This window comes from Grammomys surdaster, unplaced genomic scaffold, assembly GCF_004785775.1.
Source record: "Grammomys surdaster isolate TR1022 unplaced genomic scaffold, NIH_TR_1.0 126153, whole genome shotgun sequence".
Lineage (NCBI taxonomy): Eukaryota > Metazoa > Chordata > Mammalia > Rodentia > Muridae > Grammomys > Grammomys surdaster.
The window spans coordinates 3,615,345-3,634,712 of record NW_021620961.1 but is presented as its reverse complement, the minus strand read 5'-3'; the positions used below and the strand labels follow the sequence as shown (position 1 = coordinate 3,634,712).

Genomic DNA, 19,368 nt, shown 5'->3' with positions numbered 1-19,368 from the left:
TCTCTCTCTCTCTCTCTCTCTCTCTCTCTCTCTCTCTCTCTCTCTCTTTCTCCATACCCTCTTTTTCTTTTTTTGCCTCTAGGGTTTATGTTATATTTAAACTTAACAGTAAGCAACCCCATGTATATGAATGGGGTGATTCCTGCACTAATCCTGCATTGCTCATTATGCTATCTTGAGGATGTTTTAAGGATGTCTTTTTCTTTGTGTCAGTTACCAACACTGAGGATGCAGAATCTGATTTTTTTTGTTCCTCCCTCACTCATCTACTAATAAATTATAGGCTCGCCTTCACTGGGAATTAAAGCCATCCTACAGAAAAAAATGTTAGAAGGATATAGTAGCAAACTATTGAGAGTTTAAGGCTATATTTATGAAATCCCAGATAATTTGGTTTACCTATTTTTTTATAGTCAAATGCCATTTCTGTCACTATTGTGAAAACTCAAATTGTTTCAGTTAAATTTTAATCTAAAAACTTATTTAAAAAAATTAAAATGTTACAATAGTGAGCCTGCCATTAATATTCTTTAAATTATAAAAAAGTATAATTAAAAGACAATAGGAGTAATTTCAGAGGGGAAACCAGGAAAGAAGCTAACATTTGAAATGTAACTAAAGAAAATATCCAATAAAAAATCTGTAGGAAAAAAATAAACCAAAGCATTGTATTAACTTAGAGTGGTATAGATGTGATTGGACATTCTTGTTTACTGAAGGAAGTTTAAAACCACCGAGCATATTTGTGAAAGGCTTTGTCTAGATTAAGTTGTAGTGAGAAAACTTACTTTAACTGTGCATGGCCATTTTATAGGCTAAAGTTAAGGACTAAGAAGAAACCAGAAAGCAAGCACGCATAAGCAGTCTTTGTAAGATGCCTACTTTTTCTAGCTGCAATGTAATCAGCCTCTTGATCCCATTACAAAATTTCTATGAGAGACTATATCAACCCAACCTGTTAGCAAAAATGAAAAAAAAAATCTTGTGAGTTGCTTTGTCAGATATTTTGTTCTAGCAACAGGAAAGACAACTGATACAACAGTATACCTTATAAAACAACCCAGTGTTAAAACATATCTTGCCTTAATGCAGAAGATTCAGTGGAGCACACCAATGTTTCAATTAGAACACAGCCTGATATCCTTTCTCCCCTTTGAGCAGTCTCTCTGCTAAGTAAATATTCTATGATACCATAATAGATACATAAGCACACAGTTCATTCACAAATCATTGTGACTGCCATTTATTTCATTATAACTTCTACAAAATTGCCCCTGAAAGTGATATTCTCATCTTGTGACAATAAAAATGAACAGCCAATTCTGAAAGCTTTATTTTTGTTAAATAACAAGTGCTAGGAAATATGTGAGTTATATTGTCTCAAAAGTATATAGCTAAAATGATATTGGTTTACTCTTGTGTTTACATGTCTTTGAAGTATGTCTCTTTCAGTGTTGTATGATTCAGCCTTATTTTAATACTAAAATTATTTTTGTTCACCTTGATACACATATACACATAAACTAAAATCTAATAACAAAATAAGGGTATAGTGAGTTCTTTAGGTACAGCTCCTGGATTTAAATGTATATATTTCTATTATATAATAGTGAACCATATTAATCTATTAGAATTTCTAGATTTTCTAATAAAATATTTTATTAATTTTTAAAGTTTCATTTATGCATGCGACTCTGATCATATTAAATACAAACTTCTCCCTTAATTCTTCCCAAATATACTTTGCCTTCCAACTTTCCAAATTATGTCTTCTTTGTCTTTTTAAATAACTGAATAAGAACATTACTTTTTAAATATAGTTTGAGGCTTATGGACACTATGTCATATATATATAATATATATATTATATATAATGCAATAAAAAACAACACCAACAAAAAAAGGAAACTGGAGTAGTTTAGTATATTTTATTATATATATGCATGTATGCTGTGTTTCAGTTGTATATCTCCTTATTGGTGTGCTGTGCTTCTCTGAATTAAGAATATTTCATATTAAAAAACTATAATCAGCATATATTATGAAAAAATCTATTTTGAATGAAATGAAATTGGAAGAAGGGAAACAATGCAGTGTATGTCTCTTTTCTTGGAAGACAGGAGGCTTTAGAGTGATTGTTTTTATGTCACCCTTTATGTCACCCTAAAATCTCTGCTGAAAGTATTTATATTATATGTAAGCTCAGAAGGTTGCTTGGTACTTTACTAGTAATCCTTCACCTTTTTGTTCCTAAGCAAGCACAAACATACTTGTTGATACACATTCCTAAAGATTAGTTTTATTAAATGTAAGCAGTAAAATTATATGAATGTGACTACAATTAATGTGACACTTATTTCTCACATGCAGATGATTGGATTCACTAAAAAAAATAATCCATATTAGTCAATGTTCTCTAAAGCAGTCAGCCTCTAGACTCACACACACAAGCACACACACACACACACACATATGCACACACAAACACATTATGATTTATTATAGTGGCTTATAGGCTGTAGTTCAGCTATATCAACAGTGGCTGTCTCTCCACAGAAAGGCGGAAAATCTGGTCACTCTTCTGTCCTGAGGTTGGATATCTCTGCTAGTTTTCCATCTTTCCTGGAATAGTCAAGACATATGCTTAAAAAACTAGGAAAGAGGTGCCTAGGGAGCAGGATGAATAAATTTCCCACTGAGATTTTTAAAAAGTAAACCAAGAAAAGCTTTATTCAAGTAGACTGTAATCAGAATGTGGGTTGTGGATTGATCTCCTTCTTCTCAAATGACACAATCAAAAGATATTATCGAACGTGTACTAAACTACTCCAGTTTCCTTTTTTTGTTGGTGTTGTTTTTTTATTTCATATTTTATTTATTTACATTTTAGATGCCATCCCCTTTCCCCAGTTCCCCTCCCTAGAATCTCCTATCCCATCCCAGCTCCTCCTTTTTGCTTTTATACCATTTAAATTACATGCAAGTATTAAGGTCAGTTCTAGGTTGAGGAACTAGCAATACAATAGATGCAATAGTCAAGGAACAAGCATTCCAATGTAGTCAAGTTTACAACAAAGATTAGCTGTCAAAGAACTATAAGAAACATACTGTACTGGGGACAGAGAGTATCAGGCAAATAAATATGTTTCTTACTTCATGGTGTATAGTTTCAGAAACATGACAGAATTAAATATATTCAAAATTATTGAGTAATCTAATAAATATTCAATTCAGAAATATTCTCTACTCCTGTTTAAATGACAATTTGTGGATAGAAATAGATCTAAAATGTCCACAGACACCACTTCACTACTTAGTTCAAGGGGCTTACTTCTCCATTACTCAATTTGACAAAACAAATAGTAGTATCAGAATATCTCATATTATTTAGTTCCATGCTAATAAAATGGATTGTACTCTTCTCTGCTTTTCAAAGGAGAAAACCAAAAATTGTATGGTTATAATCAATTTTTACCTTTTTTTATATTAAAACAGAAGTCTTCCAATCTTATATCCCTGCTTCAATAGTAATTACCAAGATTAGACCAGAATCTACACTAGTATAATTAGTTATAATAATTTGAGAAGTTTTTCATAATCTACATTTTTCAAATTTTTCTAATGATATGGATTACTACAATATACAAAATATAAAGCCACATTTATATTACATTACTTAAAGATGAAGAACCACATATAATTATTTCCTAAAACTAATTCTGGGCAAGTGAGCCTTTTTAAAAATTGTATTTTATTTCTTTTATTTATCTGTTTTGCATGTCTTTTTCCAAACAAAGAGTGATTATTCTGAGAAGCATAAATATTCCAGAATTTAGAGTTGAAAAACTATCATTTAAAAAAAAAGTTAAAATAAATATGATATCTAAGGTCCCGTTGCAAGATGAGAATTCTCATACAGAAACCAAGTATTTTATAATATTTTCAAACTCAAAAATCACACAGCAAAGTAATTTAATAAAACATTTTAGCACATAATAGTAAAATTTAAATATTTCAAGTTTAATATGTAAACATGGAATAGACATTTTAGTTCTTTAATTAGTTGATAATATGAAAATAATAGTTGACACCAAAAATACAAAGATTTCTTAATAATGACAATTAATGATTATATAAAATGACATGCTTAGATTCAGGTAAATTCTTCCTATTGACTTTGTTTAGCATAATGCAAAATCATCAGCGCCTAAGATAATAATCTTTACATTTGAAGGACAGTTACCTTAAGGAATCTTGAATCTCTGATTCTTTTGATATCCTGCATTGCTAAAAGTTGAAATTTGTGTTAATGTTAAGGTATATTTCTTTTTGTTTTTTATTCTTCTCTCATGTATTACATCCTGTCTATAGTTTCTTCTCCTTCCCCTCCTGCCTTCCCTCCCCTTTTTCTCCCCTATTCCCCAGATTCACCCCTCTCTTTCTTGCCTCAGAGAAGAGCACCCTCCCCCAGACATTAACCACACACAGCCTAACATGTTACAATAAGATAAGACAATGCCACCACATCAAGTCTGGATAAAGCAACTCAGTAGAAGGAAATGGATCCTGCAAATGAGCTAAAGAGTCAGGCACAGACCCATCTCCTACTGATAGGATTTCCATAAGAACATCAAGCTACTCAGTCATGATATAACTGCAGAGGATCTAGCTCAGATGCCTATGGGCTCTCTCTGGAAGTTGTCATGAGTCCTTTTGACTCTATGGACTGTGTTCTGGTGTGTCCCTGACCCCTCTGGTTCTTCAGATTCTTTCTTGACTCCTCCACAGGGCTCCAGGAGCAGCACCTAAATGCTTGGCAGTGGAACTCAGCAGTTAGGTGCTTCAGGAAGTCTCTCTGATCTCATTGATGACAATTCTGCTTCTTAAAGGAATCCCTAACCAGATTCAGATACAGATACAAAAACATACAGATTTCCATAATCCTCACTTGTTGGGACCCGACTAAACTTTGCTCCCTGAAATCTATTGAATGTTCACTAGGTTTAGGAAACTATATGGAAAACTACAGTGTAAAATAACCAGATACATATTTTTGTTATCTGAACGTGATAAAGTCAAGAGCTTCAAACGTAAAATAATAACATGTAGTATGCATTTTTGGTTGGATAGTACACATTGTGTACATGTAGAGAATCTCACACCAGATCCTGATAAATGTGATTAATACGTGTAAGAAAGAATATTTATACAACCGAGGAAGGAAATGAGCTCCATTTCACTTTGAAATGTTAAGAGATGCTTCTTGTGCTTACACCATATAAATGTCCCCTGTAGTTAAAACCACTGTACATCTTTGATCACACACACACACACACACACACTCATACACACACAGAAACACACACACCCTCACTCATATACACACAGAGACATACATACTTGCACACACACACTTTAATAAAATTGTTCGGGTATTGATGTAAAATACAGTAACAAATAGAATAATGCATGAAGTTTATTAAGTTATATAAACCATCACTTCCTATTTTTATTGTTGCTGACATTGAAACTTGACATAACAGAGCATGCTGAACTATGTTCCATGGAAATTACTATACTGATTTATTACTGTGTGATATTAGTTAAACTTTATTCACAGGCTCACCATTTGTACATTCTCTCTTTTCTATAGCATTACGTTATCTAATAAGTCTGTGGTTTACCTTCAAAAGAATATAAAGGCAAATTTTGATTCTTTTGATCCAACCTTATTAAGGCTAGATGAATATTAGTATTTACATTAGTGATTTTTTTTAATGGCCCTTCACAGTGTGAGGATGTGTTTTTCCAAATCCCTTTCCATTTTAGGATTTCAGTACAGTTCGACAGTAACATCATTTTTAAAGTCTTTCTATTAGGAAGAAAAAGAGTCCAATTGTGATTGTAGAGAAGTGTACTAAAGAGCACACGAGCTACTCCTTGCACCTGTGGTTTTTACACCTGTAGTTTTTCTTTGCAGAGGTAATGCGCTTCTCTGAAGAAATTTTTTATTACAGTGACATTTTTAGGATACACCTAATGCATTTTTTCATGCTAGTACTCTGAGAGCAATAATATAGGTCCCTGCTGGGCAATAGGCAGAACTGATACTTCTATTCCCCATCTGATGTAGGTGGTAGAATATAATTAGCTGTGCTGGAAATCTTCCTTGATGCCCCTGAGCTAGCTGAGAGGTGAGTTTTCAATCATTTACAACTCTCTGAACTCTTCCAGCCCATAGCTTGAATAAAGATCATAAGAAGTGCTTGTCATATGTAAAAGGAGGCCTGTTCAAAGCTGTTATGGGAAGGATTCTAGAACATGGTTTTAAAATGCAAATGAATTATGCATTTCTAATTTACGAGAATTTTGTTTTTGAATAAACGTCATTTTTGTAGGACAATAGACTAGTAATTTCCACTATTGCAAGGATTATTTTGAGTTGAGTATTATATATTGGAAGCAATTACATTAAATTTTTTTCAACAAAAGTATATTTTACTTTTTATAAGTGCTATAATTGACTCAAAGATAACTTAAATATCATTTCTTGATCTTAGGACGTAGTCTGCTCTACTCGTGAAATAATTTTTAGAAATCAGTTTAGCCATAATTATATAAGCTATAACATTAATAATAATAATTAATAATAAGTGTCAATGTTTATTAATGTTTATTAATAATTTAATATTAATAAATTGACAAAATTAAATATAAAATGTAACTTGAAATGTACATGCATTTATTTAGCAAATATTTTTATATAAATTCAACCTGAATGCTGTCACTTTTAGCATGTATAAACTAGATGTACATTTGTTTTAATATATTAAATGTAGAAAAAAACTTGAATTACTTGATATATAGACACATTATATTGTCATGATTGTCAGAAAATGTGTTAAATTCTTCTTGTAAACTTTGTATCCAAAAAGAAGTTCAGGAAATAGTATTGAAGATGAGAACTGATGAATTAAATTGATCACTCTCGTTTTCATTACCCTTATCTCAGGATCTCATAGTTCAGTTGTTTTGGGCTGATAGAATATCATAAAATACTTCACTATTTAAAAACCAGGATTTCCAGTTATAACTTATTATCCTTGTATTATGTAACTTTTGGATTTTTAGGAAAATGAATATTCAGCACATTATACCTTTTATTAATATTATCCTTAGGATTCATTTCTTCATGAGATATAATTGCTTTTATTTTTTATCTGTAATATTTCATGTTTTATTTTGAAGACATTCTCTCTTGGACTGTAGATGGATTTATAGACATACTTAATAGTTAAAATATTTATATGAAAATGCATTAAATATTTTGACATTTATGAAGAGACATTCCAGGTCTAAATTTCTGGGTCATTTTTGTTGTTTATTTTATCTACCTAGATTACTTCCTGTAATCTATATTATATAGTCCACTATCTATGAGATATCATTCTTTGATATATACTACAAAGTGTTGTATTTTTTGTGAAACATAATGCATTCTGGTTATGTTTAGCAGTATGTCTGTTCTAAATGGATGATAGTACAATTAACTTAGCCAGTGGCAAGCTCACAATTGTTTGGAATGTTATGTTTAAAGTTGTGGCTAGTCACATGAAGTGAGTTTTTTTGTGTAATCAATACTCATCTCACATTTTCTGGCTCATTCATTGTCTTCTTCTTAAAGTATAATTTATGTATCGCATTAGTGTACCTATTTGTGGAGTTTATCTTATTTCAGCACATCCATAAAAGCATACACTGATAAATTGTGATTAATAAGCATTTCTATTGCCTATGTTTTCATTTATACTTGGAGCCTTCAAGACCTTAGTATATAACTTGGTAATTAACTTCCAGTGATTCTCAACCTTCCTAGTGCTGAGACCCTTTAATACAGTTTCTCATGTTGTAGTGACTCCCAAACAAAATGATTTTCATTGCTATTTCAGAATTGATATTTTGCTAGGATTATGGATCCTATTGTAAGTATCTGTGAAAGGTTTTCGATGATTTTAGGCAGTGCTTGTGAAAGTGTCATTCAACCCTCAAAGCCCTCATGATCCACAGTTTGAGAACCATTGCAACTGTTTGGCTCTCATTCTGGAGCAAGAACAAGAAATTTTCACTCCCATGTAAATAATATTTATTACCTTTTTCCAAACTACCTTGATAACTGGGCCTTTCTCCTTCCCCAAAGAATTAGTATTCAAAAGTAATCTCAACCTTTACTGCTTCCTTTAGGTCAGAAGACATGAGGCATTTGTTGTTCACTGCCAGGCATACTCCACTTTGCATAATGTCTGGCAGTTCTATTCATTTTCTGCAAATGACAGGACTTGAATTTTTCCTTATGTCCAAATATTTCACTCTGCATGTAAAGTACATTTTCCTACTCTTACATCTATTCGTCCACACATGAGTAGGTTCCATATATTTGCTATGGTAAATACTGCCAGAATAAACATTAAAGTGAAATGTTACCTTGGTTTGACTATTTAATTTCCTTTAGCCACCCACCTTGATAGGATGGTTGATCTTTTTGAAGTTACTATAGAAACGTCTTCATTCCTCTCCATAATGGCTGCCCTCATTTATATTCCTGTGAACAGTGTACTTTTCTCCTATACCAACATCAACATTTGTTACTTTTTGATGATAGTCATTCTATATGGTATAGAATATACATATAAATATATAAGAAACAAAGTAAAGGTAGAAAAGTAGGAATGTATTAATATAAGATGCCATTATCAGAAAAAGCCATCTACACCAGACTACAAACATCAGTAATCCCTCTGTCACTATCGTATTTTATTTATTCTTTAAATATTTTCATATATTTTTGATATGAAAGCAAGACAACTAGCAAGAAATGGAGTAAGGGAGGTATATGCATTAAAGGAGGATATATTAATTAATTTCAGATAAAATGAAAGTTAGATGGGGAGTATGAGAAATAGAAATGAACAACGATGTCCAGGTAGGGGATGGAAGAATGAGAGGATGGATGGAGATGGATGGAGACTTAACCAAAATGAAGGATATCATGAAAAAGCAATTTGTGCTCAGGTGATACGGAAATCATCAGTCGGTAAATTCAAACGTACTTTATTAGAGAAAATACTAGGACATGAAATGGAAGGGAAGGAATTCTTATCAATATTTTTAGAGTATCTGTCTCCTTGATGATCACAATCAGATACTAAACAATATTTATTTCTGTCTCTTGATTCATGTAAGTGCAAATTGATAGATGAATTAATGAGAGATAGATAGAAAAATATATGTATTTATAGATATAAAGATTTAAATTAAGAATGATACCATACTGCATTTCTCTGCTCTAGTTTAAAGTCATTCTCTCTACATTTTTTTTTCCTCCAGTTTTTTTTTTTTTAAATATAGTTCAGTCAGGCTTTGATAATGCTATTTCTACTCAAACTGACATGTTTACTCTTTAAACCTAGTGGTAAACCATAAGTTCTTATCTTTCATCTTTTGAAAAGTACTAATAATCCAGTTAAATCTCTTTTGATTAAAATCTGCTATTTGGGTATTTTTTGGGGGGTGAGGGTTCTCTTGTGTTTGGTTTCCTTTATAATACTTCTCCAAATGTCTTACATTTGATCTCTGTTTAATCAGACACTCGTTTAGGGCTGAAACTGGGCATCTCTATGTATGACCACTCACTTAGTCTCATGTCATCAAACTAACAGCAGAATTCTGAAAGTTATCAATTTTTTCCTTACACCTCACCACTGAACATCTCACTTCTGTATACAAAGCAAACAAACAAAAACAAACAAATAAATAACAAAAACATTATAAACTACCTATGCTAATCCTGAACTTTTTTACTATTCACTCATTCCTAACATCATTAAATTACAATATCTTCCCTCCATCTTTAGTGCTGTCAACTCCTTGGATTAACTCAACCCTGTCTATTATTTTAACACACTCATTATCACAGCAAATTCCTAATGTCATTCCTACTCAACATTTCTCTATTACTTTTCTTGATCTAAAATATCATCATGAATTGAAAGGTTTATGGTAATAAATTTTGAGAAGTTACACTATATCAAGCCTTTTAATATGTTTTAGCATTATAATAGCTTTCTTCATACATTTCAAAAAAAGCTAGGACATTTAACTCCTCTTATAGAAACTGTTCACATTCTCATAGAATTTAAACCCTTCTCTTATTTCCTATATTGTCTAGAGATAGGTGACACTTCTAATCACCTTAATCTTTTCCCACTTACATTAAAATAAATTAATTCATCCAAATGAAACTTAGCAATCCCCCTTTAATCAAATGCTGTACATTTTACTATCAGATCAAATATATATGGCTTGAAAATTTATCCCACAATTTGATGATATAAATATGGTGATAACATAAGAGTTATTGTTATTATTATTATTATTATATTATTTTTAGATTTCTTGAGAGTCTTCCAAATGCCAAGTAAAGTCTGTTTTATGACTACTAAGATTTTTTATATGTATTAATGATGATATTTATCAGACTGAACATTAGATTCTTTAAATAAATTATGCATAAAGGCCAGTATAAGTTAACAGCCAAAAGTCAATTAAAAGACTGAACTCTGGATAAAATAATATAGTTATTGGTTTTTTGAACCTTTACAATTAAATCTTAAGTTTACTGTACCTAGAAAATCGATATGGGATTTGATAATTTAGTTTGAAATAAAGTCTTTTTTTTTCATGTTCACTTCTTGTTAATCTATTTCTTAAAATGGGTCAACTCTGAGAGAAATTTAAGTATTTTACCTTTGAATACTTCTTTCTTTTCATATATTAAATGCCATGGAAGAATTAAGTTGTTTTCCTTTGACTGAGATGCCACATTTTCTTAGCAGCCTCTGACCGGCCAAAACACTTCACCAGATTCAAGTGGAGCTCAGTGGTGTCATCTGAAAAAAATCCCCATTCATGGCTTTAGAAGAATGCTTTCTGCCTCACCATATCACTTTCATAAATGTTATTAACATCCTTGCTAAGGAGATGGAGGATGTCTGATTGTGTGTGTGTATTTTCAACACATCCCCAGTACCTAGTGTCTTGAATGAACTCAGTCCCGATTGCGTGTTCAGTTGAACAAAAGGATCACTACTAGTGTTAGCATGCTTCATGCCTCAGTAGTATAAGCTAATTCTTTGCTGGTATTTGTTATCATCATACACACACACACACACACACACAAACATAAACACACATACACACACACACACACACACACTACGTTGTTTTGTTATTGTTGTTTTTAAAGTTTTCCCTGTCCTCTAGATACTACCCCATGGTCAATTAACTGCTAAAATGTGATTGCTTCTAATGAAATAATTACCTCAAACCATGCACTTGAATATAACTTAACAAGTGAAATTTGAATTCACAAAATAAATCATTATGTCTGAAAAAATTACTTACTGTGTGTATTTAATAACCATATAAATATATACAAAATATAAATTAATAATTATAATTAATTTAATTAAATATGAATGAGAATTGATAATGATTTTATAAATAATTTAAAGACTCATTTTGGTACACACTGTATCTTATGTAAAAATTTCAGACATAGTTGATTGGCAAATGGTACATCTGCACTCTTAGGAGCTTAAGATAAAAAGTAATAAAGATTATTTATGATGGTTTTGTCTACCCTTTACTAGATTGTAGAAAAAAAAACTGTTCCTGCTGTTTTGATCAGCACAACAAGGTAGCACACTGCATCATTTTTATGACTAAGTAATGTAATATTTAATTCGCTTTCTTAAATTGACAGGATTCTTCCTTGTATTAGAGTGAATACTTGTCGAATCTGTGTTTCCAAACACAGTTAGAACTGCAGGTTCTTTTTTTACATGTTTTATTTTCTCATACCATAATATCTGGAATATCTCAGGCAATTTATGTTATATAACATCACATATATAAATTAAATTCTTTATGCACCTTTCATCAATTTTTTTCCTGATAATAATGTTGCTAAATCTATGCCATCACTGGAAAAATTTACCCCACACCACTTTGATATGGAATTTTAAACAAGTGTAGAAGAAAGATAATGAAAATGAAACATAGGATATTATAGATGCTGTTAAGTTGTTTGATGACATCCATAACGTATTTCTTCTTTTAGGACTAGCGGTATGACTCCATTTACCCAATGAAGAGAATTCTTAAAATAAAACTTCTAGGTGCCATCCATATATGCATGTACATACACACTAACACACTCCTACACATGAAACAAAGCAACCAAATATGCAGCATCTTTTCCTGCTCATGGCTTTATATTACTATTGTTACCATTCGTATCAAGCCTGGGCCTGGATCTAACCTCCCACTGTCTCAGGCTGACCTTGATCTCCGAAATTTACCTTCTCGTTCTTTTTCTCTCATTAGAAAACAGCTACATAAAATAAAATAAAATAAAATAAAAACTAAAACAGAAAAAAAAAACATTTTTTTAAAAGCCAGAGAAAAAGCATATGAGCACATACAGCTGTAGAGACACACACCTTTGCATACCCATAAATTGCACAAAACACAAAGCAAGAAACCATGCTATATAAACAAAAGTCCTATAAGGTTAAAAATAAAAGAATAAAAATCTAAAAAGTATCCACACAAAGAATTATGAGACACAAAAATTTAAAATATACCACTGAGTAGGGTTTTGGTTGATCAGCTACTGCTTACAAATATAGGACCTGCCCTTAAATGAGGTGTTCATGTACATGCTGGCACAGTCTCTGTGAGTTCCTACGCATGTATCAGTCCTGTGGTGTATGGAAAGTCTTTTTTCCTTGCTGACTTCCCATTCCCACCTGTCTTAAAATCTTTATACCTGCTGTAATGCAGTTTCTTGTGCTCTGAGACACTAGTCATAGTCAAGAATCCTTTGCCTAATAAACTTACCAGCAACAGCAACAACAACAACAACAAAGCCAATGCTAATATCACTAGCTTTGTATATTGAATTTTAGCACTTTGAATTTGAAGATTTTCAAAAATTACTATTATTAAATGTTTGGTCCTTTCTCCTTCATCAAACATCATGAGTGACCTTTGCAAATTACAAGTGAATCTAGCTTACTCTTTTGTATAAAATATTCCATGTATTCTCACATGTTTATAACACTTAAACTCCATCCTCTGAACTGTACTTGTCAAAAATTTCATTTATACAAAGCTAACATAGCATACATTGTAACAACTAATTTGATCTATTTTTTCTAATTTCCTTAATAGCAGGTATTTAATGATTCTTGATTTTCAGTGTAATGAAGGGTGTGTTTCTCTCTTCTATTTCCCATTCTTATCAGAGTCCACCAAACCATTATATTTCTATTTTGACAAATCAACTCTTAGTGATATTTCAAATAAAAGAGTCCTTCAGTATATGACATTTGTACTGCCTTTTGCCATTTGGTCTAATGGTTTTGCAGTTTCCATCTTGAGGTAGGTATGCTCATTTCTTTTCTGTTTGTTCATGCTGTAACAAACAAAGCATTTATCTCCTGTATTTTTACCTGTTGGAGACACTGTCTTTACCTCACATGCCTGCATTCTCTAACATCCTCAGGGGCAACAGCTGCTAGATCCAATTTCTCCATGTCCTCAGCAGCATTTGGGAAAATGTATCTTTATTAAAATCTTATTAATGGGTGCGATATGTAGAGTGATTGGCCTTTTCATGAAGGTTAACAATTTTGGTCATCTTTCATGATGTTATTACAGTTCCTAAAACATTATAGATTCTTCCTCATAGTCTGTGTTTTAAGCCACTTCTTTTACCCACTCCACTTCACACGGAATTCATGGTCTTCACGGAGGTTATATCAACTCAATAATCATTTTGTAATCTGTCAAGCATAGGCTTGAACCTTTCACCTCTTTGCCGTTTCCCCAACTCTTTTACTTATTCCAGGTGGACTTTGTAGATATGCAACTCTATAGAGATCCAGGGGTAGTAAATGTACATTTGTACATCACCCTGAAATTTTAACATGAAACATCAATTTCCCGTTATGTGTTTTTCTGTAAACAGCTGATGTATTATTAGTATTTTTTCAAGCACTATAGACAAACAATAACTAAATGATACATTCCTTCCATTTGCAAATCAACTTAGTTGTTATATCGAATATCATCTATACTAGTATGGACTGTATTTAGCTGTCATTTTCTCTAAGCCTTTTAGCCTGTGAGTCTAGTGCCTTTGCTCTTCGTGGTTACTTTTGTATGTCCAGAACCTGGAATAGTGTCTACAATATGTCTTTCATAACATGTAGATTAACATCAAGGAAAAGGTGGAAATAGTGATACATTTAGAAATAGGCATTGAGAGTTTTATAATCATACATTATTGACATACAGCTGCTGTATTTTTTACTATTGTGAATGGTGTCAGAGAAGTACCATTTGTTATATGAGAAATCTTTTATAAATATTATATTTGATTCTTATATTTTTCCGTAAACTATCAATTGTAAACATAAAGAAAAGATTGTACATATAAGCCAAGAAAATAGTACTAGGCCCTATGAAAAAGTCATGTTAGGCATTTTTATTGCCTGTACTATCCTTTATTACACATATTTATGATTCTAACATGAAAAGTAATTACACAAAAGGTCACTCCATAACGGGAAAATAGAAAGTAAATTAAGAAGCACAGAGAAAACCAAGAGGAAAGAAAATTAATGCTAATAGTATACAGAGATCTTAAACAGAACAAAGAGAAAGTTTCTGCTTAAAATTCATGGTACAACTACTAGAACTAGTTAATGAAATATTCATATAATTTTTAAAAATTAGGCAATTCATTGGTAATAAGCTTTGGAGTGTGTTCCTACTGATGTATTTAGCAGTTCCGCTATGCTTTATGTCTAAATATTTGAAGCCAAGTTTAATTGACATCAATATAGTTGCGATGCTATTTGGAAATGAAGCTAGAAGCATAGATGCATAATTAGGTTTGGTCTTCTGCATTTTTCTTGGGTTCTCATGGCAGACAATCTTTATTCTTCTCTGAATCAAATGAATAGTTATCATGTCCTCATTCTCTGATGTACACCAGTAATGTTCTTTGGGTTCTTTTGCATGTCCTCAATGTATTTACTTTGAGTTCTTTTCTCCACATCATCCAGTGGTCATCATTTGTAGATCTTAGTCCACAATTTAGGTATTTGGCGAGCACTAGTCTGAATATACCACATTTATCTCCGTGGTAAAATTAAATTTTATTAGGCTTAGAAATTAATATATTTGCTCCTGCTTAAGCTGGAATGTCACAAAGGATAAAGCCCATTCCATTTTTATTCAACACTGTATGTGAAGAGCCTGATTTATATAGAATAAGTGAATAAAAGCACCAGTGTTGTTGGACGGGTGAAATCGTTCAATGAGCTCTCAAGTTCCAAAGGACTGCATAATTATTATCAGAGTACATTGGAAGCTGAAGCTGAGGAAACAAGAGTTATAAGTCAGACTAGGCTTTATAGTAAGACCTTGACAATAAATAAATAAGCACATATTCATGCCGAAGACATAGGACTGTATGAACTAAAACTTTTCAAAGACCTGATATAAAACAAGACAAAAGCAGTATATCTGTCCTGTCAGATACCCCCTATGCAGCACAATGATTCTAACTTTGCAATGTATACCAATGTCAGATAACAACATATGTATATATTTGAGTTGTTTGTTTTTTTTAATTTGTAGAAGAGGGTACATCTTATAATTTCAATTGATTTATAGTAATAATTAGTGATATGTTAGATTTTTAAATAAATCAGGATGATAGTTATTTTCTGGTCATTCATTAATGAACTATTGAAATAATTGTAAGCTCTCTATATAAAAGTTTTATATAAATACTGAACTATTACACAATAGATATCTTTTAAGCTGACCTTCTAGAAAGGCAAAGATTGAATCAAAGTGCAGGAATTTCATTTCTGTGAAGGACAAAAATGATAATGTTCAGGCCGACACTTTGCTTTCTAATCATCTTACTTAATTCAGTGGTAGACCCTGGAAGAAGTAGATAGTGAGCTAAAATGCCCATTAACCTGTCACAATCAAATATCAGATGTCTTAAATGAATCTTCAGGCAGTGTTGAATCAAAGCCAAGATATAAATGAATTTTCTTTTAGGTTTGTGTAATACCTTTTTGTAACACAAAGAAGAGATGTCCTTTGGAATGTCAGATATAGGAAGTAATGACTTTGGTTTTCTAGTCAGATGCCCATAATAAACCTTACAGAGACTAAGTTAATTCTGAAAATGACTTAGTTTTTGATGAATCATATATTTTTAATGATTTTTTCTTATAAAATGTGTAGTATGCTTTTGTAATAATGTTGAAAATCAACACTTTTACCATTGGATTGATGTTAATTTAGCATACAGTAAAGACTTCTTTAGTCAAATTCTATATGCTCTAATATGGGTTATAAAACAGAATGTGTTTAATTGTGGGGAATAATTAAAATCTGAAAGCTACTTTTCAACAGTTTAATTAATAATGTAGTGCAGTAATAGAATAAGGTATTAGTATTTAGCCTGAATTTGTCTATGTGCTATGTGCATGCAGTACTTATGGATGCCAAAAAGAGATTGTTAGGTCTCCTGGGACTTCGGTTATAGACATTTGTGAGAAGCAATGTCAGCTCTGCAACTTGAACTTGGGTCATTTTGGAGAGTATCCAGTGCTCTCTCCTGTTTAATGAACTCTCAGCTGCATTCTTTGCATTGTTAACAATATATATGTTGCTACATTCAAATATAGTCCAATGAAAGTTTTTATCCAATAATAAATAACAACAGAACTATTTCTCTACTCAGCCACTTATAAATTTTATGGCTACTTAATTTGTTTCCAAACATATTAGAATATACTTTTCTGTTATACGCACTCTTCTATGATTTATGGCCATAAAACAACACTAAAATTTTTTACATTTATTCAATAGTAGCTTTATTGTATGATATAGAGTCTATAGTTTGGGCAATAACTTAGTAAAAGCATTGGTCCTAATCAAAATATAAAGGTCAAAAGTGCAATAACTCATATTTTTAGGCCAGCAAGACTGTCTTGAATAGTAAATAATATCTGGTCAATAAAATTAAATGATAGGGGAATCTTGCAGTCTAAATATGGATGATAAAAGTAATAAAGGTTTGAGCAAAAATAGTTTGAGACAAGGATGTTAGTCTTAGAGAAAGCACAAGATATTCAGGACAGTAAAAGGAATTTGAAATAATTGGAGTGGATCGTATTCAAATTGTAAAATGTGCTCAAACAGAAAGGTGATAGCACATGAGGTCCTTAACTGTCAGGCTGAAGCAGTGGAGTTTACTTGGGAAGTGATGATATTTGCAGTTATACTGGCAAGGTGAGATGAAATATTCATGAAGTTATTATGAAAATAAAAAAAACTGCTGAGAAAATATATTCTTACAAACACAAGAAATGCTTTCTGCACTTGATATGGTTTGGGTCAGAAAAACATAAAAATATATCCGTGTGTTTTGCACAGTTTGAAAGACGTTCTGAGTAACATTCAGCTAAAAAATGTGCCTGTTCCCTCTTAAATCAAGAGACACATATAAATATCCTTCGAGGAGGTACGAGTAGAGATTGAGCAGCTGTACACAGTGCCGGATTGACTGATTGAGGCAAAGCTTCTGGGAAGGAAGGGAGATAGCTGAAAAAGGTGACAGCCTCAGATAGGTCTACATTAGAAAATGCATTAATAATTAATTTCTCAAACCTATCTCAGGCCAAGCATTGATAATATATAGGGCATGTCAAGAGTTCTTATCAAGGAAAGAAATTCAGATATCCCTAAGTAGTCTGGAGGAGAAAATTCTGGACCTGTTTAACAGCTGGGGAGGGGGAATATGACTGCATTGTAATTGCGTCAGTAAGAAATGCAGGAGTACCAGAAATTTGAGTGATGTCTGGCCTATGTTGAAGACCTTATCTCAAAACAAAGTGAAGAGTTTAAGTATAATCCTGCTGATTTGGATGCATATAAAATGCCTATGCCCTTGAAGTAAGAGTGCTGCTTCTGGAGATCCACATGTGGAGAGGTATTGGGAGGAAGAAGAGTAGAGAAATTCATCAGTTTACATATCGGCAAGGTTGCTGAGACATTGTAAGTGGAGTATACGGACTGAAAAGTTTACAGAATGCTGAAAGCCTCTGAGGGTTGCTCCAAAGTCAGGGTCAGCTTAGATAGTCTAAAGAGTAGTCTGTTGGAGATTTAGCTCAGTGGTAGAGTACTTGTCTAGCACGCACAAGGACCTGGGTTTGGTCCTCAGCTCTGGAAAGATTAGTCTGCAAAAGTCAATTTTGGGTACCATGAAAACCAAGAGATAAGTGTTTATTGCTGTATTATACAAGAACACTTGCATTTGACCAGTCAAGAGATCCCTGTACAATTATGGAGAAAGAGTTATTTACCTTGTATAAGAAATCTGTGATTTTTTTCTTTTAGATTTTCTCAATCTTTTTGAAATTTCATGAATTCTTGTTTTGATGTTCCTTCCTTCCATTTAATTAATTTGATGAGAGATTTATTATTTTTTTAAACTACAGTTTGCTCTTAAGTATGAGTAAGAAAATATAGGGGCAGAATTCATTATCAAAGTTGTTTAAGACGATTACTTTTTTCTAGTAGAAGGTAAAAACTAAGTAACCTCTCAGTATATGATTATGTAATGATACATTGACAAAATTATAAAACTAAAATTTATCTTACTCTAACCCATAATTTCATGTTGCATAAAAGTGTTTTGATATGAACTGAATTTTGATGATCCTAAAATTATTATAATAGAATTTCACAGATGCGTAAACATTTATTTTAAATTTAGCCACAGAGTAAATCACCCACAAAGAGAACAAAGCAGCAAGTACAGGGCTTGCATAGTCTTGGTCTGCTCCTGGTCCTCTGCAAGTCTTCAGGTTTAGTTATTTTAAGGACCCTTCACCCTGAATGTGTGAATGATTGGGTTTCCCACTCATGTATTCTCTTGGGCTCCTTTCCTTCAGTTGTTGATTTTTATTATAGCCAATATTTTATTTTATTATATTTCATTGTTATCTTTCAGAAACCTATTTTCTTTTTACCTTTTTTCTTACCTTCCTTGTTTCTTTCTTTTATTCTCCCTTCCTTCCTTCCTTCCTTCCTTCCTTCCTTTCTTCCTTCCTTCCTTTCTTCTTTTCTTCCTTCATTCCTTCCTCCCTGTCTGTCTCTCTCTTTCTCTCTCTCTCTCTCTCTCTCTCTCTCTCTCTCTCTCTCTCTCTC

General features: G+C 32.2%; 1 protein-coding gene across 1 annotated transcript in view; it reads left to right on the top strand.

Annotated features, from left to right (window-relative positions):
- Ncam2 (neural cell adhesion molecule 2) overlaps nucleotides 1-19,368 on the top strand; it is a 407,262-nt gene that overhangs the window by 266,923 nt on the left and 120,971 nt on the right. The window lies entirely within an intron of this gene.